The sequence below is a fragment of the Scyliorhinus torazame genome, chromosome 4 (assembly GCF_047496885.1).
Source record: "Scyliorhinus torazame isolate Kashiwa2021f chromosome 4, sScyTor2.1, whole genome shotgun sequence".
NCBI classification, from domain to species: domain Eukaryota; kingdom Metazoa; phylum Chordata; class Chondrichthyes; order Carcharhiniformes; family Scyliorhinidae; genus Scyliorhinus; species Scyliorhinus torazame.
The window spans coordinates 103,056,667-103,083,348 of NC_092710.1; the positions used below are offsets into that span (position 1 = coordinate 103,056,667).

The 26,682-nt window shown below is 56.0% G+C and overlaps 1 protein-coding gene across 6 annotated transcripts in view; it reads right to left on the bottom strand.

The window, feature by feature from the left end:
- The window catches only part of phf3 (PHD finger protein 3), a 190,992-nt gene extending 168,845 nt beyond the window's left edge, over positions 1-22,147 (bottom strand). Inside the window, exons 1-2 of one of the 6 annotated variants that reach the window (XM_072498391.1) lie at positions 22,000-22,100; positions 5,250-5,302 (exon numbers count right to left, since the gene is read on the bottom strand). The gene's annotated coding sequence lies outside the window, so the exon portion shown is untranslated. Of the gene's footprint in view, positions 1-5,249; positions 5,303-21,999 lie in introns of those variants that run through there. The other 5 variants (XM_072498390.1, XM_072498393.1, XM_072498394.1 and 2 more) reach the window with 5 other exon arrangements.
- Between the last annotated feature and the right edge of the window lie 4,535 nt (positions 22,148-26,682).

Below are 26,682 nucleotides of genomic sequence, written 5' to 3' on the forward strand. Positions count from 1 at the left end.
CTTCAACTCAAATTATGGGCCAAAATTTGCTGCCAAAAACCCATCGTTATTAACATGTAAATGGTCCAGTGACTTGTGAGGCAAGGAAGATAGCCTGTTGGGATTTGTGCAACACAGCCGTTAGCATCACAAAAACAAAAGCTCATCAGCATCAAAAAGTTGCTGTATTTGCACATTAATTGCCAATACAATTACCAAAGTTAGGGCTGGTACTTAACAGTACAAGTAACTTTTTGTTGACGGGATCTGTGTTCCTGCATCGTTATTCAACCTCTCCAATGCAGAAAAGGATTACTGACACTTGGGAGTTTCCCTCACCGGTAGTAAATAATGAGATTTTAAACATATTACTTTCTTTACTTTTCTATCCATCTATTACAATCTTCTTTTCCTCATTTTCTATACCTGATTTAATTCCAGTTCACCTCATTTCCTGCTCCATTGGTCATTTGTTACTTTCTCAAATCATAAATCTTGTTGCTTGAGAACAGGACCAAATCTACCATTCATCAAAATCCCAGATGTCTCGTAACCCTCATCAGGCCTTTACTAGCTTACCCTTTGAGTTGAAGGATAAGGAAAAGTTTAACTTTCTCTTTTCAGATTTCACAACTGCAATTGATTTGGTTGCAAAAAGGCTAATTCCTATGTTTTGCACAGAGGAAGAAAGAATATAACACATTGCAACACTCACATGGTCTTGCCCTTCAGCTTACCAAGTGCACTTGAGTGTTTACTGCTTAGCTATTTCCTAAAGATGGGACCACTTGCTGATCCTAATGGTCAACATTTGGAAGTTCGTAAATTAAGAACTCTCATAAAAAAGGCAATTTTCACATCAACACTGCAAATCATTTTCCTTCTGTAATTAGATTGTATGATACAGTAATACTATAACAAGATGATTCTGGGATAAGAATTGGACAGAGTAATGTTGACCATTTAGAAAGAGCACCGGGCCACGATAAAGGCCGCTAAATCAGCAACTTTCAAAGTAAAGACATGGAATCACAATACAAGCCCCCAATACCACTAAAAGTCAGAGATTATACCCATATAACTAAATGTGATTTATTTTGTAATTGAACTCACTGGCTAATGACAACAAAGAACAGAACTGCAGAATCTAATCATCAAATATTAGGACAGAAAGGAGGCCAATAAGTCCCTCGAGTTCATTCCGTCACCATTTACTTACAGCATGGACAATCTAATCTGTACCTCAACGCCATCTACCCACTCTAGTTCCATACTGTTAGCTAACAAAAAACTCAGTCTCTCAATTCTGAAATTTTCAATTGATCCCCTGCCTTAACAGCTTCAACTTTTTCAGGGACTGGTAGGCGAGGGGGAAGGAGCTCCAGATTTCCACAACCCTTTTTGCAGAAGTACATCTTGGCATCACTCCTAAACAGCCAAGCTCTAACTTTCCCTTGTTCTGGACTCTCCTCAAGAGATGAAAAAATGTTCTTCAATCATACTAACCACCTCATTTAGATCGCCCCTTTATTGTCTATACTAAAGGGAATACAAGTTTAGTCTATACAACCTGCCCTCACAACTGAATCCATATCATTCTATGAATCAGCACTGCTCCTCTCACAAGGTCACGTCTAAGTGAGCGGGAGGGGAGACCCAAGGCCACAGCAAGAGCAGGACCAGAGGTTAAGAGCAGTGGGAAAGAAAGAGCAGAGGCCCAGAGAAGGACCAGAGACCAAGAGCAACGGGGAGGAGAAGTGAAGAGAGACAGTTTGGGAGAAATATCACAGGAGAACAGATAGTTAATTGACCAGTGAGTAAGCTTACTTTTATTCTTTAGCCCAGGGCAAAGGTACGAACAGGGAAATATAACTAGTACCTTATCAATAACAAATTAGATAACTAATAGTTAATTAAACTAAAAAGAGCGAATAAAAACTAATTAAATATAAAAGATCGGGATGGCAGGAAGGATGATGCATCATAACTGCAACATATGGAAATTGTGGACATCATAGAGATCCTGAGCAATCACATCAGTAGCAAGTGTCTGCAAGTTAAGAAACTTCAGCTCAGAGTTTGTTGGTCATTGCAGCCCAAGCGGGGTGACATATTTGGGCAATTTGAAAAGGAGGCAGTCACATCCCATATAGTGCATAGTATTTCACAGTCAGAGATAGGAGGGTGTAATAGAGTCAGACAAGTAAGGGCACTCCAAGTGGACAATCCTCGGCCTTTTCCCTTATCTAAAAGGTAGTAGGTTCTTCCTGCATCTACAACTGGGAATTCCCACGGTTGTGTTGTCTGCCCAGTACCAGTGTTCAAGACATCTTCTCACAGCTGGAGATGAACTGGAGGGTGGGAGGGGCAGGATCCAGTCATTGCGGTCCATGTAGGACACACGTAAAACTTGGAATGGGGTTCTGTTGAGAGAGTTTGAGACGTTAAGAGTCGAAATCATAGAATCCCTACAGTGCAGAAGGAGGCCATTCGGTTTTTCAAGTCTCCACCAACCCTCTGAAAGAGCACTCTTCCCAGGCCCACTCCCCCGTCTTATACCCATAACCCACCTAACCGAATATCTTTGGACACTAAGGGGTAATTTAGCATGGCCAATCCACCTAACCTGCACTTCTTTAGACTGGGAGGAAACCGGAGCACCCGGAAAAACCCCACACAGACATGAGGAGAACATACAAATTCCAGTCACTCAAGGCCAGGTCCCTGGCACTGAGGCACAATAGTGCTAACCACTATGCTATCGTACCATCCATCATGCCACTGTGCCGCCCGTCAAATCAAACACAGAACCTCACAATAATCTCTGGATTGTTCTTAAGCCATGTGCAAATTGACAATGGAATAAATAAGTTGAAAGATGAAATGCTTTACTGGAGTGGCATGGGAGGCAAGGCTTTTAATTTGTGGGGAATTGGCACCCATAACAGGGATATGACCGTGGTGTTCTATTGGGACGGGCTCCACTTAAACCATGCTGGGACCAGTATCCTGATGAATTGAGTAACTAGCGTGGTAGATTGGGCTTTAAATTAATAAATGGGGTGTGGTTGGAAGGGTTCAGGAAACATAAATACAAATATACGAAGACAAATGTCAAGGCCGTCGGACAGAATAGCAATTTGGGTAAAAATAAGCAAGGGACGGCAGTGGACCAGTGGTTAGCACTGCTGCCTCACTGCGCAAGGGCCCCGGGTTCGATCTCGGCCCCAACCTTGTGGAGTTTACACATTCTCCCCATGTCAGCATGGGTCTCATCCCCACAATCCAAAGAAGAGCAGAGTAGGTGGATTGGTCATGTTAAATTGCCCTTAATGGGGGGAAAAAATAATTGTGCATTCTAAAATTTTTTTTTTAAATAAGCAGAGTGGGTCAGGAAAGAACAGTGAGTTTAACAGAGGTAACGGAGTGTTCATGATTAAAGTGCCATCAGGGAAATGTAGAAAAAAGTTAAAGCTAAAGGTAGTACATCTGAATATGCAAAGCATTCGTAACAACGGCAGTTAAATTAATAGCACAGATAAAAATGGGGTAAATCTAATTGATATTCTGGAGACAGTGGTTACAGAGTGACCATGGTTGGAAATTAAATATTCCATGCTCTTGGGTAATAGGTTGGAAGATGAAATGCTATACTTATATAAGGCATGGGCAAATGGAAAAGGAGGAGGGAAGTCGCTCTGATAATAAAGTATGAAATAAAAGTCATAAAGAGACAGGATCGTAGCTTGGAAAATCAATAGGTTGAATCAATTTCAGTGGAGTTAAGAAACAACAAAAGATAGAAAACAATGGTGAGAGTAGTTTATAAGCCCCCTAACAATATTAGTGCCAGACAGAGTAAAAATCAGGAAATTAAAAGGTGCATGGACAATGCCGTAATCATGCCGTAGTCAACGCATAGACAGAACAAACCAGACTAACGATGCAGAGGGTAAGTTTGTGGAATGCAGTCAAGATAGTTTCTAGATATGCTAAGGAACTTACAACAAAACAAGCTGAGATCTAGCGCAATGTCAGGGCTAATTAATAATCTTATATTAAAGGAGTCTCTCAGGAAAAATAACGTAATGGAATTTCAAACCAAGTTTCTGAATGATTTAGTTGTGTCCAAAACTAGGGTCTTAAAGCTGAACAAATCAAACTTCATGGGTTTTGAGACATGAGTTGTCGATGGGGCAATTGAGAAAATATACAGAATGGTATCACAGAATTTACAGTGCAGGAGGCCATTCGGCCCATCGAGTCTCCACCGATACTTGGAAAGGACACCCTACCTAAGCCCACACCTCCACCCTACCCCCGTAAACCAGTAACCCCACCTAACCTTTTTGGACACCAAGGTCAATTTAGCAAGGCCAATCCACCTAACCTGCACATCTTTCGACTGTGGGAGGAAACCGGAGCACCCAGAAAAATCCACATAGACATAGGGAGAATGTGCAGACTCCGCACAGACCGTGACCCAAGCCAGGAATCAAACCTGGTACCCTGGAGCTGTGAAGCAACTGTGCTAACCAGTGCTACTGTGCCAGTAGATAAGCAATAATAAATATTTAAAGAAAGAACTCAATCTGTAACAAATACACCTTCCGTTCGGCATTAAAAAACCCACAGAAAAATGGTCCAATAGTGGCTGACAAGACATTAAAGATAGTATTCACAGGATTCCTACAGTGCAAGATGACATTTGGCCCATCAAGTCTGCACCGACCCCTCAAATGAGCACTCTATTCATACCCACTTCACCCTATTCCAGTTCCCTAACCTGCACATCCCTGGACAGTAAGGGACAATTTGTCATTGCCAATCCACCTAACCGGCACATCTTTGGACTATGGGAGGAAACTGGGGCACCCGAAACTGGAGCAGACACTGGGAGAACATACAGGCTGCACACGGACAGTGACCCAAGCCGGAATTGAACGAGGTTCCCTGGCGCTGTGAGGTAGCAGTGCTAACCACTGTACCACTGTCCCATTAGGAATAGGTTCAAATGTTGCCAAGAGTGGCAAACCTAGGGATTGGAAGGATTTTAAATTTTATCAAAGGATGACCAAGAAAGAGACATAAATACAGACTGCAAAAACTTCTATAGGTACATAAAAAGGAAGAGATTAGCTAAAGTACATGTGGTTCCCTTAGAAGTAGCGACAGAGGAAATTACAGATGGGGAATAAAGAAATGGAAGCAACATTAAATGAAGTCTCTGTTTCTGTCACCATAGTACAAGACAAAAAAATTGCATATACCTGTATACAGAGGGGATGTAAGGATCTGGTGAGGATGAGGAGCTTGAAGAAATCTGTATCAGTAAATAGAGATTTTTTTTAATTAGAGTACACAATTCTTTTTTTTCCAACTAAGGGACAATTTAGCGTGGCCAATCCTAGCCTGCACATCTTTGGATTGTGGGGGCGAGACCCACGCAAACACAGGGAGAATGTGCATGCTCCACACGGACAGTAACCCAGTAAATAGGGAAATGAATGCGGTGATAGCTAACAAATTCTCTGGACCCGATTGTCTACACCTAGGATTTTAAAAGTGGTGGCTAGAGATAGTGGATGCATTTGTTTGGGGCATCTAGAATTCTCTAGAATATACAACAGGTACCGTCCATATAGCTAACATAACCCTGCTGTTCAAGAAAGGAGGGGCAAAGAAAACAGAGAACAATAAACCAGTTAGCCTGACATCAATAGTGGGGGAAATGCTAGAATATCATTTTGGTGACGTGATGACAGGGCCCTTTAAAAAAAAAATCATATATTTGGGCAGTGGCAAAATGGATTTATGAAAGGTAATTATATTCGACAAATCTATTTAAGAGTTTTTTGAGGTTGCAATTAGTAAGGTGGATAAGGTGAAACCAGTGGATCTAGTTGTGTATTTGGATTTTCAAAAAACATTTCAACAGGTGCAATACAAGAGGTTATTGTGCAAAATTAGGGATTGTGGGATTGGGATTAATAGTGTGGATTGTGGATTAGTTAATATACAGAAAATTGAGAAGAAGTAAACTATCACTTTGAGATTAACAGGCTGTAACTAGTTGGGTACTGGAAGGATCAGTGTTTGGGCCTCAACTTTCACAATGTATGAAAGGATCAAGTGTAATGCATCAACAATTGTGGAAGATAGAAAGTTAGATAAAAAAACAAGCTGTGAGGAAACAGTAAAGAGGCTACAAAGGGAGATATACAGGTTAAGTAGGTGGGCAAGAACATGGCAGGTGGGAAATATTTAAAAGTTAGAAGTTACACATTTTGGTCAAAAAAAAGTAGAAGATTTCATTTTTTAATTGAGACTGGAATATGTTGGAAATCAAAGGAACCTGGATGACTTTGTCCATGAATCATAGGAAGTTCACATGCAGTTAAAGTAAAGAAAGCAAATGGTACGCTAGCTTTTATGAAAGCGATCAGAGTACAAGAGATTTCTTACAGCAATCATATCCAGCTTTGGTGAAATAGTTGGGTGTGCTGGTACAATTTTGATCTCCTCTACCCATGGTAGATTTTTTTTTAAATTATTTGATGGGATGTGGGCATGGTCAGCATTTATTGTCCATCCCTAGTTGCCCTCGAGAAGGTGATGACCCACCTTCTTAAACCCCTGCAGTCCAAGTTATGTAGGCACATCCACAGTGCTGCTAGAGAGAGGGAGGTCCAGGATTTTGACCCTGCGACAGTGAAGGAATGGCAACATAGTTCCAAGTAAGGATGGTGTGAGACTTGGAGGGGAACTGGCAGGTGGTACCTGCGTTTGCTGTACTAGTCCTTTTTCAAGGTCAGGAGTTTGAAAGATGCAGTCAAAAGAGGTTTGGTGAGTTGCTGCAGTGCATCTTGTCGATAGTGCATTCTGCTGCCGTTGTGTGCCAGTGGTGAAGGGAATGCCAACCAAGCAGGCCACTTGTTTTTGTCCCTAGAAGGAATGTAACAAAGGATCACAAGACAGATCCCTGGGATGAGAGGATTATGCTGAGTGGATTACGAGGACTTCCGTTGGCGACAGGTAGAAGGTCACACATAAGGTAGCTCCCGCCACGGTCTCTATTTTTTGGACTTCTTTCAAATAAATTTAAAGTACCCAATTATTTTTTTTCCAATTAAACCGCAATTTAGCATGGCCAATCCGCCTAACCTGCACATCTTTGGGTTGTGGGGGTGAGACCCATGCAGTCACAGGGACAATGTGCAAACTCCACATGGACAGTGACACAGGGCCAGGATCGAACCCTGGTCCTCAGCACCGTGAAGCAGCAGTGCTAACCACTGCGCCACCATGCTGTCTGTTTTTTTGGAGATTTTAACCCGGTTCGGGGGATTCTGGTTATCAAAACCAAATCTGTCAACGAAAATATGTCAAAATCTATGAAGAAGGTTGGTGGCAAGAAGAATACAGGGGGTAATCCTTCGACAGAGCCAGAAAGCCCTCGAAGCTCAGCAGGTAGGAAGGCGGCAGACCTGGCCTTAGATGTGGCTACCCATATCACAGTGGAAACGCTGCTGGGTAAAGGTGCAGGAGTTTGAAAAACAGTTTGTGAAGCATTTTGAGGCGTAGTGAAGGGTGATGTTGGAAATCCTTTAGCCGTCAATTATTTAGGCACTTGGCCCAATTCAGGAGCAGCTGGAAAAATCCCAGGGGACGGTGAAGGGCCCTTGTCGCAGCATGGTAATCGAATTATCTTGTTGGAAGAGATGTTGCTGCTGGAGGAGAGGAAGAAAACTCGAGGGCAAAGGTGGATGACAAAAGCCGAGGAGACAGAACCTCAGAATCATCGGTTTGCTGGAGGGGTGAAGGGCCCGAAGCCGACTGAGTAAGTTTCTCAGATGTTCGCCAAGATCATTTTTTCAATACGTCGGAAGAGATGGAGGCTTTTGCCAAGGACCATGGACTTTGACTTGATTAGAATCCCTACTGTGCCGAAGGCATAGAGACCCCAACAGCCCCTGGAAAGAGCACCCTACTCAATCCCACACCTCCACTCTCTCCCCATAACTCAGTAGCCTGACCTAACCTTTTTGACACTAAGGCGCAATTTAGCAAGGCCAATCCACCTAACCTGCACATGCTTGGGACTGTGGGAGGAAACCCAGAGCCGGGGAGGGATACGTCAGTCGTTGGTGGTAGTGGTAGTGGTGGTGGGTGGGGATAGCAGGATTTTGACCCAGTGACAATGACAATATATTTCCAAGTCAGACTGTTGTGTAGCCTGAAGGCGAAATTGCAGGTGTAGTATTCCCCTGTACCTGGTGCCTTATCATTCTAGGTGGCAGAGGCTGGGGGTTTGGAAGATGCTTTCTAAGGAATCTTGGTGAGTTGCTGCACTGCTCAATGTAGCCTCTTGACCTGCCGTTGTAGCCACAATATTTATCTGGCTGGTCCAGTTCAATTTCACGTCAATGGTGACCTCCAGGATATTGGGCATTTGATGATGACAATATCATTGAATGTCATGGGGATTGAATTCTCTCTTGATCAAGATGGTTATTGTTTGGCACTTGTGTGGTGCGATTATAACTTTCCACTTATCAGCCCGAATGTTGTGCAGGACTTGCTGAATATGGACACCAACTGCTTCAGTATCTGAGTCACTGAGAGTGGTGCTGAACATTGAATCATCACCTGACTGATACCTGGGATGTGGGGAGGGGGCTATCTTACGAGGAAACTTTGGGCCTGCATCCACTGGGGTTTAGAAGATTGAGATCGCATTGAAACATATAAAATCTTAAGGGCACTTAACAGTGCCTTGTGGCAGAAACTAGAACTGAGGAACACAGATTTAAAATAAAGGGTCTCGCATTTAAGATGGAGATGAAGATACTTTTTTTGTCTCGGAGGGTTGAATCTTTGAAATTCTCTTACCCGAGGGTTGTGGACGAATGGTCAATTATGAAGGCAGAGGCAGACAAGATTCTTGACTAAAAAGCAAATGAAAGGTTACCGGGAGTGGGCGGAACATGGACCTGAGGCCACAATCAGATCAGTCACAATTTTACTGAATGCCAGAGCAGGTTTGTGGGCCAAATGGCCTTCTCCTAATTTGTATGTTCAAACGAAGGAAGCTGCATTCTGTTATATACTTATCACATTCAGTAGTACAACGGAGGATCCCCTCTGATATACGTCTGGTGCAATGTTAAAATTTGTCATGCGTGAAAGTCAATCATTAAGATAGGATGCTCCAAAAATCAATATATCAAAGGAACTGAAAATTGTGCATCCCTGCAAGCAGAACATAAAAGTGTCAAATAGTTGTTCCTTGCACATAAGGAAACATAAGCTTGCCATATGGATTTACAGAATTCAGCCATCAAGTTTGCACTCACCCTTTACAAGAGCAACTTAGTCCTACTCTTCTTCCATTGTTCTGAATTTTTTCTACTTCAAACATATCTATTACATATCTTCAAATATATATCTATCTATTATCCATTAAAAAGGTGCAATAGTCATTGCCTTAACTATTTCAAACTCCAACAACACAAAACTTCTCTGAAGCTCTCTCATCGTTCGCCCCATTAAATCGATTCATAATTAGAAAACCCTATCTTTAATCCAAGTCTTCTGTTCAAATAGAAATAATCTCAGTATCACAAGTCTATCATTGTGAAACTACACCATATGCTCTGGACAGTGTTAATGCGCTTTCTATAATTAGATGGCCATCACTGACAAAGTACTTCAACAAGTTCAACTTCTCTTCCCCGATACCCTACACCAGTTTATGACTTTATCTACCTGCACTTTATGTGCCGCTAAGTCAGACCCTTCCTCCACATTTCCACAGTAAATTTGAAAACTGCAGCAGCAACCCAGTGGGCCTGGATTGAAACCAATGTAGAGTATGGTTATGATCAGTACAGCTTTGTTTTACAATCTTCTGAAACATGAAATAGCAACAGATATGCCAGAATGCACATATCACAAGGTCACAGGAAGCAAGATACTTGGCAGCCCTTCCTGCAGAACCTCAAGGTAAAAAGGTGGAAAGTTGGCCAGCAGCACCTACTGAAAATGTTTTGAATATTTCTATAACGGATGGCTCCAGATTCATGCTCTTTAAAGTGACAGCTTTTAAACACAAGTGTTTTCTGACTATGGAACCCTCCTTGCAGGTATGAAAAGTACATTTAACAATTAGGTCACTATGTGAAAAGGCTTCTAATTTCATTACCTTTCCAAAGATGCCAAAAACAAAAACATCAACAATATCATCCATGGATCACCAAAGCATACAGATTTATGCAACTGAGTACTCAATACACCCAAAATGAAACCCTATTCATTCCTTAAACAGATCCAACTTGATGAATGTGTTTAAGGATGAAGTTTGTAGATCAGTGAAAATTACAAAGACTGAGCCAAGCAGGGAGGTAGGTGTTCATGTCAAGATAACATGCAAACAATCCTCCCCTTCCTCACAAACTTTCCATGCCCAGTTCATGAACCCTCCCTCGACTAACTGCATTCTCCCCCACGTGCCACCACTCCACCGCCCACTCCTAACCGCACTATCATTCATCCTAACGTGTCGTCTCACCCCATCCCACCTCACCACCCTTGCCCCCTCAACATCTGTCCTCCTGCCCACTCATCCCCTCCAGTTCCGACTGTGAATGCCGTCTCAGTCCCCCAACTCCTGTCCCCGCCTCAGCAACCCGTGGTTCCCATACCCCCTCCTCAAACACCCACTATTGTCCCATTACAGTCCCCTCCTCAGCACCCGCAACCCTGCTCCCACAAGCCCCACCTCATCCACCCACTCCTGCCCCTTCAACCCCTTCTCATTCTCCCCCTCCACCCCTGTCCACTAATGTCCTCATCAACACCTTGCCCCCACCCAAGTCACTCTCTCACCCAGCCCCCCTCACCCAAGTCCCTCTTTCACACCGCCCCCCCCCTCCAACGTTCCCCACTCCTGTCCCCCCCTCTCCCACCCACTCTCCCATCCCCCAATGTCCCCTCTCACATCCCCAATGTTCCCCTCTCCCCATCCTCCCCGCCCCCATTCCCCTTCTCCCATCCCCGACACCCATTCCCCCTCTCCCATCCACCCCGACCCCCATTCCCCCTCTCCCATCCTCCCCGCCCCCCATTCCCCCTCTCCCATTCTCCCCGCCCCCCCATTCCCTGTCCTCTCCCCCCCATTCCGTCCCCTCCTCCCCGCCCCATTCCCCCTCACATCCTCCCCGCCCCCCATTCCCCCTCTCCCCCCCCGCACTCCCATTCCCCCTCTCCCCCCATTCCCCCTCTCCCCCCCATGCCCCCTCCCCCCTCCCATTCCCCCTCTCCCCCCCATTCCCCCCTCTCACCCCCATTCCCCCCTCTCACCCCCATTCCCCCCTCTCCTCCCCTTCCCCTTCTCCCATTCCCCCTCTCCCCCCACTCCTCCTCACACACCCCTCCCCCATTCCCCCTCACACCCCCATTCCCCCCCTCTCCTCCCATTCCCCCCTCTCCTCCCATTCCCCTCTCCCCCCCACACCCCCATTCCCCCTCACACCCCCATTCCCCCCTCTCTCCCCCCATTACCCCCCCTCTACTCCCATTCCCCTCCTCCTCCCGTTCCCCCCCTCCTCCCGTTCCCCCCTCTCCTCCCGTTCCCCCCTCTCCTCCCGTTCCCCCCTCTCCTCCCGTTCCCCCCTCTCCTCCCATTCCCCCCTCTCCTCCCATTCCCCCCTCTCCTCCCATTCCCCCCTCTCCTCCCATTCCCCCCTCTCCTCCCATTCCCCCCTCTCCTCCCATTCCCCCCTCTCCTCCCATTCCCCCCTCTCCTCCCATTCCCCCCTCTCCTCCCATTCCCCCCTCTCCTCCCATTCCCCCCTCTCCTCCCATTCCCCCCTCTCCTCCCATTCCCCCCTCTCCTCCCATTCCCCCCTCTCCTCCCATTCCCCTCTCCTCCCATTCCCCCCTCTCCTCCCATTCCCCCCTCTCCTCCCATTCCCCCCTCTCCTCCCATTCCCCCCTCTCCTCCCATTCCCCCCTCTCCTCCCATTCCCCCCTCTCCTCCCATTCCCCCCTCTCCTCCCATTCCCCCCTCTCCCCCTTCTCCCACCCCCCTATTCCACCCTCCCCTCCCATTCCCCCTCTCCTCCCCCCCACACCCCCATTCCTCCCTCTCCCCCCCCATTCCCCCTCACACCTCCATTCCCCCCTCTCCCCCTCACACCTCCATTCCCCCCTCTCCCCTCCATTTCCCCCTCTCTCCCCATTCCCCCCTCTCTCCCCCATTCCCCCCTCTCTCCCCCATTCCCCCCTCTCTCCCCCATTCCCCCCTCTCTCCCCCATTCCCCCCTCTCTCCCCCATTCCCCCCTCTCTCCCCCATTCCCCCCTCTCTCCCCCATTCCCCCCTCTCTCCCCCATTCCCCCCTCTCTCCCCCATTCCCCCCTCTCTCCCCCATTCCCCCCTCTCACCCCCATTCCCCCCTCACACCCCCATTCCCCCTCACACCCCCATTCCCCCTCACACCCCCATTCCCCCTCACACCCCCATTCCCCCTCACACCCCCATTCCCCCCTCTCCCCCTCACACCCCCATTCCCCCCTCACACCCCCATTCCCCCCTCACACCCCCCTTCCTCCCTCTCCCATTCCCCCTCACACCCCAATTCCTCCCTCCCCCTTCCCCCTCACACCCGCATTCCCCCCCACACCCCCATTCCCCCTCTCCCCCCCATTCCCCCTCACACCCCCATTCCCCCCTCACATCCCCATTCCCCCCTCACACCCCCATTCCCCCCTCACACCCCCATTCCCCCCTCACACCCCCATTCCCCCCTCACACCCCCATTCCCCCCTCACACCCCCATTCCCCCCTCACACCCCCATTCCCCCCTCACACCCCCATTCCCCCCTCACACCCCCATTCCCCCCTCCCCCACCTCCATTTCCCCCTCCCCCCTTCCCCCTCACACCCCCATTCCCCCCTCTCCCCCACTTCCCCCCCTCTCCCCACTTGCCCCCCCACTTTCGCCCCTCCCCCCCATTCCCCCTCATTCTCCCCGCCCCCCCATTCCCCCTCACATCTTCCATGCCCCCCCATTCCCCCTCTCCCCCATTCCCCCTCTCACATCCTCCCCGTCCCCCCCATTTCTTCTCTCCCCCTCTCCTCCCATACGCCCTCTCCCCCCCATTCCCCCCTCCCATCCTCCCCTCCCCCCCATTCCACCCTCTCCCCATTCCCTCTCATTCTCCCCACCCCCCCATTCCCCCTCACATCTTCCATGCCCCCCCATTCCCCCTCTCCCCCATTCCCCCTCTCACATCCTCGCCGCCCCCCCCCATTCCCCCTCTCCCCCATTCCCCCCTCACACCCCCATTCCCCCTCACACCCCCATTCCCCCTCACACCCCCATTCCCCCTCACACCCCCATTCCCCCTCACACCCCCATTCCCCCTCACACCCCCATTCCCCCTCACACCCCCATTCCCCCTCACACCCCCATTCCCCCCTCTCCCCCTCACACCCCCATTCCCCCCTCACACCCCCATTCCCCCCTCACACCCCCATTCCCCCTCACCCCCCCTTCCTCCCTCTCCCATTCCCCCTCACACCCCAATTCCTCCCTCCCCCTTCACACCCGCATTCCCCCCCACACCCCCATTCCCCCTCTCCCCCCCATTCCCCCTCACACCCCCATTCCCCCTCACACCCCCATTCCCCCTCACACCCCCATTCCCCCCTCTCCCCCTCTCCCCCTCACACCCCCATTCCCCCCTCACACCCCCATTCCCCCCTCACACCCCCCTTCCCCCTCACCCCCCCCTTCCTCCCTCTCCCATTCCCCCTCACACCCCAATTCCTCCCTCCCCCTTCACACCCGCATTCCCCCCCACACCCCCATTCCCCCTCTCCCCCCCATTCCCCCTCACACCCCCATTCCCCCTCACACCCCCATTCCCCCTCACACCCCCATTCCCCCCTCACACCCCCATTCCCCCCTCACACCCCCATTCCCCCCTCACACCCCCATTCCCCCCTCACACCCCCATTTCCCCCTCCCCCACCTCCATTCCCCCCTCTCCCCCACTTCCCCCCCTCTCCCCACTTGCCCCCCCACTTTCGCCCCTCCCCCCCATTCCCCCTCATTCTCCCCGCCCCCCCATTCCCTCACATCTTCCATGCCCCCCCATTCCCCCTCTCCCCCATTCCCCCTCTCACATCCTCCCCGCCCCCCCCATTTCTTCTCTCCCCCTCTCCTCCCATACGCCCTCTCCCCCCCATTCCCCCCTCCCATCCTCCCCTCCCCCCCATTCCACCCTCTCCCCATTCCCTCTCATTCTCCCCACCCCCCCATTCCCCCTCACATCTTCCATGCCCCGCCATTCCCCCTCTCCCCCATTCCCCCTCTCACATCCTCCCCGCCCCCCCCATTTCTTCTCTCCCCCTCTCCTCCCATTCGCCCTCTCCCCCATTCCCTCTCCCGCCCATTCCCCCCTCCCATCCTCCCCGCCCCCCCATTCCACCTCTTCCATCCTCCCCGCCCCCCATTCCCCCTCTCCCCCCCATTCCCCCTCTCGCCCCATTACCCCTCTCCCCCCATTCCCCCTCACATCCTCCCCGCCCCCCATTCCTCCCCGCCCCCCATTCCTCCCCAGCCCCATTCCCCCTCGCCCATCCTCCCCCATTCCCCCTCTCCCATCCTCCCCGCCCCCCCATTCCCCCTCTCCCCTCCTCCCCGCCCCCCCATTCCCCCTCTCCCCTCATTCCCCATCTCCTTCCCATTCCCCCTCTCACATCCTCCCCGCCCCCATTCCCCCTCTCACAACCTCCCCGCCCCCCATTCCTCCCCGCCCCCCATTCCCCCGCCCCCCCATTCCCCCTCTCACATCCTCCCCGCCTCCCCATTCCCCCGCTCCGCCCCCATTCCCCCTCACATCCTCCCCCGGCCGACATTCCTCCCCACACCCCCATTCCCCCTCTCCCCCTGCCCACCCCCTCTCCTCCCGCCCACCCCCATTCCCCCTCACATCTTCCCCGCCCCACATTCCCCCTCTCCCCCATTCCCTCTCCCACCCCATTCCCCCTCTCCCACCCCATTCCCTCTCTCCCATCCTCCCGCCCCCCATTCCCCCCCATTCCCCCTAACCCCATTCCCTCTCTCCCATCCTCCCCGCCCCCATTCCCCCTCATTCCCCCTAACCCCCCCCCATTCCCTCTCCAATCCTCCCCGCCCCATTCCTCCTCATTCCCCCTCTCACATCCTCCCTGCCCCCCATTCCCCATCACATCCTCCCCGCTCCCCCATTCCCCCTCACATCCTCCCCGCCCCCATTCCCCCTCACATCCTCCCCACCCCATTCCCCCTCACATCCTCCACAACCCCCCCCATTCCCCCTCTCCCATCCTCCCGGCCCCCCCATTCCGTCCTCTCCCCCCCCATTCCGTCCCTTCCCCATACCCCCTCACATCCTCCCCGCCCCCCATTCCCCCTCTCCCCCCATTCCCCCTCTTCCCCCATTCCCCCTCTCCCCCCCGCACCCCCATTCCCCCTCTCCCCCCCGCACCCCCATTCCCCCTCTCCCCCCCATGCCCCCTCTCCCCCCCATGCCCCCTCTCCCCCCCATGCCCATGCCCCCTCCCCCTCTCCCCCCCCATTCGCCCTCTCCCCCCCATTCGCCCTCTCCCCCCCATTCCCCCTCTCCCCCCCCATTCCCTCTCTCCCCCCCATTCCCCCTCTCCCCCCCATTCCCCCCTCTCACCCCTATATCCCCCCACTCCTCCCCTTCTCCCATTCCCCCCTCTCCTCCTCACATACCCCTCTCCCCCATTCCCTCACACCCCCATTCCCCCCCTCTCCTCCCATTCCCCCATTACCCCCTCCCCCCCCCATTCCCCCATTACCCCCCTCTCCTCCCATTCCCCTCTCCACCCTCCCCATTACCCCCCTCTCCTCCCATTCCCCCTCCCCCCCCCACACACCCCCATACCCCCTCACAACCCCCATTCCCCCCCACTCCCCCCATTCCCCCCCTCTCCCCCCATTCCCCCACTCCTCCCATCCCTCTCCCCCCACACCCCCATTCCCCCCACACCCCCCATTCCCCCTCTCCCCCCATTCCCCCCCTCTCCCCCCCATCCCCCCTCTCTCCCCCCCTCAACTCCCATTCCCCTCTCCCCCATTCACCCACTCCCCTCCCCCTTCCCCCCTCTCCTCCCCCCCATTCTCCCCCTCCCCTCCCCTTCCCCCCCCCCTCCCCCCCATTCTCCCCCCTCCCCCTCACACCCCCATTCCCCTCACACCTCCATTCCTCCCTCCCCCCATTCCCCCCCTCTCCCCCCATTCCCCCTCACACCTCCATCCCCCCTCTCCCCCCGTCCCTCACACCCCCATTCCCCCTCTCCCCCCATCTCCTCACACCCCCATTCCCCTCACAACCTCCATTCCTCCCTCTCCCCCCCATTCCCCCTCACACCTCCATCCCCCCACTCCCCCCCATTCCCCCTCACACCTCCATTCCCCCCTCCCCCTCCATTCCCCCCTCTCTCCCCCATTCCCCCTCACTTCCCCAATCCCCCACTCTCCCCATTCCCACCCTCCTCCCCCATTCCCCCCTCTCACCCCATTCCCCCCTCTCTCCCCCATGACCCCCCCTCCCCCCATGCCCCCCCCAACCCCCATCCCCCCACTCCCCCTCACACCCCCCATCCCCCTCACACCCCCATTCCCCCCTCACACCCCCATTCCCCCTCACACCCCCCAATCCCCCTCACACCCCCCATTCCCCCTCACACCCCCCATTCCCCCCCTCCCACCACACCCCCCCTTCCCCCTCACACCCCGTTCCCCCCTCACCCATTCCCCCTTCCCCCATTCCCCCTCCCCCCCTCCCCCCCCATTCCCCCTCACACCCCCCTCCCCCCTCTCCCCCCATTCCCCCTCACACCCCCATTCCCCCCACACCCCCCCCCATTCCCCCACACCCATCCCCCTCACACCCCCAACCCCCCACCCCCACACTTCCCCCCTCCCCCCACACCCCGTCCCCCCTCCCCATTCCCCCTTCCCCATTCCCCCCCCCCCATTCCCCCTCACACCCCATCCTCCCTCCCCCCCCATTCCCCCTCACACCTCCATTCCCCCCTCTCCCCCCATTCCCCCTCACACCTCCATTCCCCCCCCCTCTCCCCTCCATCCCCCACCCCCCATCCCCCCCTCTCCCCCCATTCCCCCTACACACCCCCATTCCCCCCACACCCCCATTCCCCCCCACACCCCCATTCCCCCCCACACCCCCATTCCCCCCACACCCCCAATCCCCCCACACCCCCATTCCCCCACACCCCCCATCCCCCCTCTCCCCCCTTCCCCCTCACACCCCATACCCCCCAACTCCCATACCCCCCTCCCCCCATTCCCCCCATCCCATCCCCCTCCCCCCACACCCCCCATTCCCCCTCACACCCCAACCCCCCCTCCCCCACACCCCCCCTTCCCCCCTCACACCCCATTCCCCCCTCTCACATCCCCCTCCCCCCATTCCCCCCAACCCATTCCCCCTCCCCCCCATTCCCCCCCCACCCCCCCCATACCCCCCCCATTCTCCCCCACCCCCCCCACACCCCCATTCTCCCCCTCACACCCCCATTCTCCCCCTCACACCCCCCATTCCCCCCCCACACCCCCATTCCCCCCCTCACACCCCCATTCCCCCCCACACCCACCCCCATCCCCCCCTCACACCCCCATTCCCCCCCTCACACCCCCATCCCCCCCTCACACCCCCATTCCCCCCCCACACACCCCCATTCCACCCCACACACCCCCAACCCCTCACACCCCCCATTCCCCCCCCACACCCCCATTCCCCCCCCCCCCCCCTCACACCCCCACCCCCCCCCAACCCCCTCACACCCCCATTCCCCCCCTCCCCCCCTCACACCCCCTTCCCCCCCACACCCCCCATTCCCCCCCTCCCCCCACACCCCCATTCCCCCCTCACACCCCCCATTCCCCCCCCCACCCCCCAATCCCCCCCCCCCCCACACACCCCCATTCCCCCCCCCCCCCCTCACCACCCCCATTCCCCCCTCCCCCCCATTCCCCCCCCACCCCCCCCTCACACCCCATTCCCCCCCCACCCCCCCACCCCCCCCATCCCCCCAAACCCCCATTCCCCCCCACACCCCCCATTCCCCCCCCCCCCCACACCCCCCATTCCCCCCTTCCACCCTCACACCCCCATTCCCCCCCCACACACCCCCATTCACCCCCCTACCCCCCTCACACCCCCATTCCCCCCCCCCCCCCTCACACCCCCATCCCCCCTTCCCCCCCCAACCCCCTCCCCCCCCCATCACCCCCCCTCCCCCTCCCACCCCCACCCCCCCCACCCCTCCCACCCCCAACCCCCTCCCACCCCCATCACCCCCCCCCCCCTCCCACCCCCATTCACCCCCCACCCCCCCTCACACCCCCATCCCCCCCCTCCCCCCACACCCCCATCCCCCCCCCATTCCCCCCCCCTCCCACCCCCATTCCCCCCTCCAACCCCCATTCCCCCCTCCAACACCCATCCCCCCCCACCCCCATTCCCCCCCTCCCCCCACCCACCCCCATTCCCCCCCCCCTCCCCCACCCACCCCCAACCCCCATTCCCCCCCCTCCCACCCCCATTCCCCCCACACCCCCCATTCCCCCCCTCCCCCCCATTCCCCCCTCCATTCCCCCCTCACACCCCCATCCCCCCCTCCCCCTCACACCCCCCATCCCCCCCCTCCCCCTCACACCCCCCATTCCCCCCTCCCCCTCACACACCCATTCCCCCCTCCCCCTCACGCCCCCCATTCCCCCCCTCCCCCGTCACACCCCCCATTCCCCCCCTCCCCCTCACACCCCCATTCCCCCCCTCCCCCTCCCCCCCCCCCATCCCCCCCTCACACCCCCATCCCCCCTCCCCCCCCCATCCCCCCCTCCCCCCACACCCCCACCCCCCCCTCCCCCCTCACACCCCCCATCCCCCCCCCCCCCCTCACACCCCCATTCCCCCCCTCACACCCCCATTCCCCCCCCTCACACCCCCATTCCCCCCCCCTCTCCCATTCCCCCACCACCCAATCCCACCATCCCCCCACACCCCATCCCCTCTTCCCACCTCACACCCCCATCCCCCCCCACTTCCCCCCTCACCCCCCATTCCCCCCCACTTCCCCCTCACACCCCACTTCCCCCTCACACCCCCATTCCCCCTCACACCCCCATTCCCCCTCACACCCCCATTCCCCCCTCACACCCCCCATTCCCCCCCTCACACCCCCCCATTCCCCCCCACACCCGCCATTCCCCCCCATTTCCCCCCACTTCCCCCTCACACCCTTCACTTCCCCCACACACCCCCATTCCCCCCACTTCCCCCTCACCCCCCCCACTTCCCCCTCACACCCCCCCACTTCCCCCTCACACCCCCCATTCCCCCACTTACCCCTCCACACCCCCATTCCCCCCTCACACCCTTCACTTCCCCCTCACACCCCCATTCCCCCACTTCCCCTCACACCCCCATTCCCCCTCACACCCTTCACTTCCCCCTCACAACCCCCATTCCCCCCACTTCCCCCTCACCCCCCCACTCCCCCTCACACCCCCCCACTTCCCCCTCACACCCCCATTCCCCCCTCACACCCCCCATTCCCCCCTCACACCCTCATTCCCCCCTCACACCCTCATTCCCCCCTCACACCCCATTCCCCCCTCACACCCCCATTCCCCCTCACACCCCCATTCCCCCTCACACCCCCATTCCCCCTCACACCCCCATTCCCCCTCGCCCATCCTCCCCTCACACCCCCCATTCCCCCTCTCCCATCCTCCCCTCACACCCCCATTCCCCCTCTCCCATCCTCCCCTCACACCCCCATTCCCCCCTCCCATCCTCCCCTCACACCCCCATTCCCCCCTCCCATCCTCCCCTCACACCCCCATTCCCCCTCTCACACCCCCATTCCCCCTCTCCCATCCTCCCCTCACACCCCCATTCCCCCTCTCCCATCCTCCCCTCACACCCCCCATTCCCCCTCTCCCATCCTCCCCTCACACCCCCATTCCCCCTCTCCCATCCTCCCCTCACACCCCCATTCCCCCTCTCCCATCCTCCCCTCACACCCCCATTCCCCCTCTCCCATCCTCCCCTCACACCCCCATTCCCCCTCTCCCATCCTCCCCTCACACCCCCATTCCCCCTCTCCCATCCTCCCCTCACACCCCCATTCCCCCTCTCCCCTCACACCCCCATTCCCCCTCTCCCATCCTCCCCTCACACCCCCATTCCCCCTCTCCCATCCTCCCCTCACACCCCCATTCCCCTCTCCCATCCTCCCCTCGCACCCCCATTCCCCCTCTCCCATCCTCCCCCTCGCACCCCCATTCCCCCTCTCCCATCCTCCCCTCGCACCCCCATTCCCCCTCTCCCATCCTCCCCTCGCACCCCCATTCCCCCTCTCCCATCCTCCCCTCGCACCCCCATTCCCCCTCTCCCATCCTCCCCTCGCACCCCCCATTCCCCTCTCCCATCCTCCCCTCGCACCCCCATTCCCCCCTCTCCCATCCTCCCCTCGCACCCCCATTCCCTCTCCCATCCTCCCCTCGCACCCCCATTCCCCCTCTCCCATCCTCCCCTCGCACCCCCATTCCCCCTCTCCCATCCTCCCCTCGCACCCCCCATTCCCCCTCTCCCATCCTCCCCCTCGCACCCCCATTCCCCCTCTCCCATCCTCCCCGCCCCCCATCCCCCCTCTCCCATCCTCCCCGCCCCCCATTCCCCCTCTCCCATCCTCCCCTCACACCCCCATTCCCCCTCTCCCATCCTCCCCTCGCACCCCCATTCCCCCCTCTCCATCCTCCCCTCGCACCCCCATTCCCCCTCTCCCATCCTCCCCGCCCCCCATTCCCCCTCTCCCATCCTCCCCTCGCACCCCCATTCCCCCTCTCCCATCCTCCCCTCGCTCCCCCATTCCCCCTCTCCCCATCCTCCCCTCGCACCCCCCATTCCCCCTCTCCCATCCTCCCCTCGCACCCCCCATTCCCCCTCTCCCATCCTCCCCCTCGCACCCCCATTCCCCCTCTCCCATCCTCCCCGCCCCCCCATTCCCCCTCTCCCATCCTCCCCTCGCACCCCCATTCCCCCTCTCCCATCCTCCCCTCGCACCCCCATTCCCCCTCTCCCATCCTCCCCCTCGCACCCCCATTCCCCCTCTCCCATCCTCCCCTCACACCCCCATTCCCCCTCTCCCATCCTCCCCTCACACCCCCATTCCCCCCTCTCCCATCCTCCCCTCGCACCCCCATTCCCCCATCCTCCCCTCGCACCCCCATTCCCCCTCTCCCATCCTCCCCGCCCCCATTCCCCCTCTCCCATCCTCCCCTCGCACCCCCATTCCCCCTCTCCCATCCTCCCCTCGCACCCCCATTCCCCCTCTCCCATCCTCCCCTCGCAACCCCCATTCCCCCTCTCCCATCCTCCCCGCCCCCCCATTCCCCCCCTCTCCCATCCCTCCCCTCGCACCCCCATTCCCCCTCTCCCATCCTCCCCGCCCCCATTCCCCCTCTCCCATCCTCCCCGCCCCCCCATTCCCCCTCTCCCATCCTCCCCGCCCCCCATTCCCCCTCTCCCATCCTCCCCTCGCACCCCCCATTCCCCCTCTCCCATCCTCCCCTCGCACCCCCATTCCCCCTCTCCCATCCTCCCCTCACACCCCCATTCCCCCTCTCCCATCCTCTGTCTCTCACGGTTGCCGTATCCAAGGAAAGCCCGGCCCCCGAGGCCTGCTTCCCCTGTCCGACACCGCGGCCTCCCAAGCGGCCTGGCGCCCGCAGTGAGCGGGAGGCCGCAGAGCCTGGGACTGGAGGAGGGGGTGAAGGCCGGGCAGGGAGTGGGGTCGGGGAGGAAGGGGCAGTCGGTATAACTCGGATCCGCGGGGTTTGGCCCGGATCAGTGGGCGGGGATGGGGTTCGCCCACATTTCCCCCACGCTGTTTAATGGAGGCTGCTCACCCTGTCTCTGATATCCAGACCTAGCCGCTCTCGCCGACCTGTCCGGGCGCAAGGAACCGGTACCAGCTACTCGCCGCCATCGGCCTGCTGACCGCCATGGGGGAGGGGAGCAACCGTCTGCCCGTCACGTGGGCAGCCCCGCACCGCGCGGGGGGAGGGGGGGGTGGGCAGGGTGTGTGATCCAGTGTGAGTGAGGGATCCACTGTGAGGGATCCACTGTATGTGCGATCCAGTGTCAGCGAGTGATCAAGTGCGAATTGCTCCACGGTGTGTGTGATCCACTACGTGAGTGATCCAGTGTGAGTGAGTGATCCAGTGTGAGTTATCCAGTGTATATGTGATCCACTGAGTATGTGATCAACTATGTGAGTGAGTGATCCAGTGCGGATGAGTAATCCACAGTGCCTGTGCTGCACTGTGAGTGATCTGCTGTGCGTGTGTGTGAGACCCAGTGCCAGTGAATGATTTACTCTGTGCGATCCAGTGTTTGAGTGATCCAGTGAGTGTGATCCAGTGTGAGTGAATGATCCACTGAATGCATGTGATCCACTTTGAGTGAGTGATCCAGTGTGTGTGGGTGACCCACTGTGTGTGAGTGAACCAGTGTGTGATACAGTACAGTGTGAGTGAGCGATCCACTGAACATGTGACCCAGTGTGTGCTAGTGATCCACTGAGTGTGTGATCCAGTGTGCGAGGGGTCCACTGGGCAATCCAGTGTGAATGAGATCCACTGAGTGTGTGGTCCCACTGTGAGTGCGTGGTCCAGTGTGTGAGGGATCCATTGAGTGATCCAGTGTGCGTGGGTGATCCACTATGTGTGATTCACTGTGAGTGTGTGATCCAGTAAATGACACGTGGTCCGGTGGGAATAAGTGATCCACGGGGAGTGATCCAGCGAATTGTATGTGATCCTGTGTGTGCACGAGTGATCCAGTATGTATGTGGCCCAGAGTGAGTATGTTCTAGTGAAGGCATGTGATCCAGTGAGTGTGATCCAGTGAAAGAGGTGTGGTCCCAGTATGAAAATGCTCCAGTGTGTGTGTGATATAGTGAAAGGATGTGATCCAATGTGAATGTGATCCGGTGAACAGGAAGTGATCCAATGCTGGTGTTATCTAGTGAATGGGATTTGATTCAGTATGGGGGTGATCTAGTGGAGACTGCAATCCAGTGTGGGTATGATCTAGTGAATGGAATGTGATCCAGAGTGTGTGCATGTGTGATCCAGTGTGCATGTGATCTGTGAATGGGGTGTGATCCAATGTACATATGATTCGATGTGAGTGTGATCTAGTGAAGGGGGTGTGATCAAGTGTAAGTGTGATCTAGTAAATGGGGGTGTGATCCAGTGTGGGTTGATCTAGTAAAGGAGTGTGATCCAGTGCTGGTGTGATCTGGTGACTGTCCATAATCCAGTGTAAGTGTGATCATGTGACAAAATTTGGCTCCAACTCCATCTACAAATTTGCTGCTGATACAACTGTAGTGGGTCGGATCTAAAACAATGATGAGTCAGAGTACAGGAGGGAGATAGAGAATCTACTGGTGTAGTGTAACGAAAACAATCTCTCCCTCAACTATAGCAAAACTAAAGAGCTGGTCATTGACTTCAGGAAGCAAAGCACTGTACACACCCCCATTTGCATCAATGGTGCTGAGGTGGAGACTGTTGACAGTTTCAAATTCCTTGGTATGCACCTCAGCAACAATCTGTCCTGGTCCACCCATGTCGACGCTACAACCAAGAAAGCACAACAGCACCTAAACTTCCTCAGGAAACTAAGGAAATTCAGCATGTCCACATTGACTCGAACCAATGTTTACAGATGCACAATAGAAAGCATCCTATCTGGCTGCATCACAGACTGGTATGGCAACTGCTTAGCCCAAGACCGTAAGCAACTAGAGTTGTGAACACAGCCCAGTCCATCACGCAAACCCGCCTCCCATCCATTTACTTTTTAAAAAAATATATTTATTAAAGTTTTTTAACACAATTTTTCTCCCTTACAAACAATAACCCCCCCCCCCCCTCATAACAAATAAAACCGTGAAATCGCGCAGAGCAAGATATATACATGGCAAAATTATATATTTACACAGCTTTGTACACTGGCCCTCACCCGTACGTGCCAGTTTCCCCAACCCTTCATGTTATCTCTTGCTCATCCACCCTCCTAGGCAGTCCCCCCCCCCCCCCCCCCCCCGCCCCCCCCCCCCCCCCCGCCTCCCAGGACATCCCTCCACCCGCCCCCTCCCCCCCCCCCCCCCCCCCAAGGTTGCTGATGCTGCTGACCGACCTTCCTCTAACGCTCCGCGAGATAGTCTAGGAACGGTTGCCACCGCCTGTAGAACCCCTGCGCAGACCCTCTCAAGGCGAACTTAATCCTCTCCAACTTTATGAACCCAGCCATATCATTTATCCAGGCTGGGGGGGCTTCGCCTCCTTCCACATTAGCAAGATCCTTCGCTGGGCTACTAGGGACGCAAAGGCCAGAATGCCGGCCTCTTTCGCCTCCTGCACTCCCGGTTCGTCTACTACTCCAAATATTGCTAGCCCCCAGCTTGGCTTGACCCGGACTTTCACCCACCTGAGATATTGCTCCCCGCCACTCCTCTCCAGAACCCCTCCAGTGCCGGGCATGACCAAAACATATGGACATGGTTCGCCGGGCTCCCTGAGAACCTTCCACATCTGTCCTCTACCCCAAAGAATCTACTCAACCTCGCCGCCGTCAAGTGCGCTCTGTGGACCACCTTAAATTGTATCAGGCTGAGCCTGGCACACGAGGAGGAGGAATTAACCCTACCCAGGGCATCAGCCCACAGACCTTCCTCGATCTCCTCCCCCAGCTCCTCCTCCCATTTACCCTTCAACTCTTCTACCAGCGCTTCCCACTCTTCTTTCAACTCCTGGTGTATTTCCGACACCTTGCCCTCCCCGACCCATACACCCGAGATCACCCTGTCTTGAACTTCTTGTGCCGGGAGCAACGGGAATTCCCTCACCTGTCGCCTCACAAAAGCCCTCACCTGCATATACCTAAAGGCATTTCCCGGGGGTAACTCGAAACTTCTCCTCCAGTGCCCCTAGGCTCGCAAACGTCCCGTCGATGAACAGGTCCCCCCATTCTTCCAATCCCCGCCCGATGCCAGCTCTGGAACCCCCCGTCCATCTTCCCCGAAGACAAACCGGTGGTTACCCCTGATCGGGGACCACACCGATGCTCCCGTTGCACCCCGGTGCCGTCTCCACTGGCCCCAGATCCTTAGCGTTGCTGCCACCACCGGGCTCGTGGTATACTTTGTCGGCAAGAGCGGCAGCGGTGCAGTCACCAACGCCCCCCAGGCTCGTTCCTTTACAGGACGCCATCTCCATCCTCTTCCATGCCGCCCCTCTCCCTCCATAACCCACTTGCGGATCATCGCCACATTTGCTGCCCCAGTAGTAGCTCCCCAGGTTTGGCAGCGCCAACCCTCCTCGGTCCCTACTGTGTTCCAGGAACCCTCTCCTTACTCTCGGGGTCTTATTCGCCCACACAAACCCCATAATACTCCTGCCTACTCTCTTAAAAAAGGCCTTAGTGATCACGATGGGAAGGCACTGAAACACAAACAGAAACCTCGGAAGGACCACCATTTTGACCGACTGCACTCTACCCGCCAGCGAGAGCGGTAACATCTTTTGAAATCCTCCTCCCATTTGCTCCACCAACCTCGTCAGATTCAGTTTATTAAGGGTCCCCCAACTCCTGGCTATCTGGATCCCCAGATACCGAAAGCTCCCCTCCGCCCTCCTCAGCGGTAGGTCCCCTATCCCTCTTTCTTGGTCCCCCGCCTGTAATACAAAGAGCTCACTCTTCCCTACATTGAGCTTATAGCCCGAAAACTCCCCAAACTCCCTTAGAGTCTGCATGACCTCCACCACCCCCCTCCATTGGATCCGCCACGTACAGTAACAGGTCATCCGCATATAGCGACACCCGATGCTCTTCTCCCCCTCGGACCACCCCCGTCCATTTATTAGACTCCCTCAATGACATGGCCAATGGTTCGATCGCCAATGCGAACAACGGGGGGGACAGGGGGAACCCCTGCCTCGTCCCTCGGTACAGTCGAAAGTACTCCGACCTCCGCCGGTTCGTCACTACACTCGCCATCGGGGCTCTGTAAAGGAGCTTAACCCCAATTGATAAACCCTACCCCGAACCCAAACCTTCGCAGCACCTCCCAGAGGTACTCCCACTCTACTCGGTCAAAGGCCTTCTCCGCGTCCATAGCTGCCACTATCTCCGCCTCTCCCTCCTCCGACGGCATCATTATCACGTTTAAGAGCCGCCGCACATTGGTGTTTAGTTGCCTGCCCTTTACAAATCCCGTCTGGTCCTCGTGGATTACCCCCGGGACACAGTCCTCGATCCTCGTGGCCAGCACTTTTGCCAGCAACTTTGCATCCACATTGAGGAGCGAGATCGGCCTGTACGATCCACATTGCAGTGGGTCCTTGTCCCGCTTTAGGATCAAAGAAATTGTCGCTTCCGACATTGTCGGGGGCAGGGTTCCCTCATCTCTTGCCTCATTAAAGGTCCTCACCAGTAGCGGGGCCAACAGGTCTGCGTACTTCCTGTAGAACTCCACCGGGAATCCGTCCGGTCCCCGGGGCCTTCCCCGCCTGCATGCT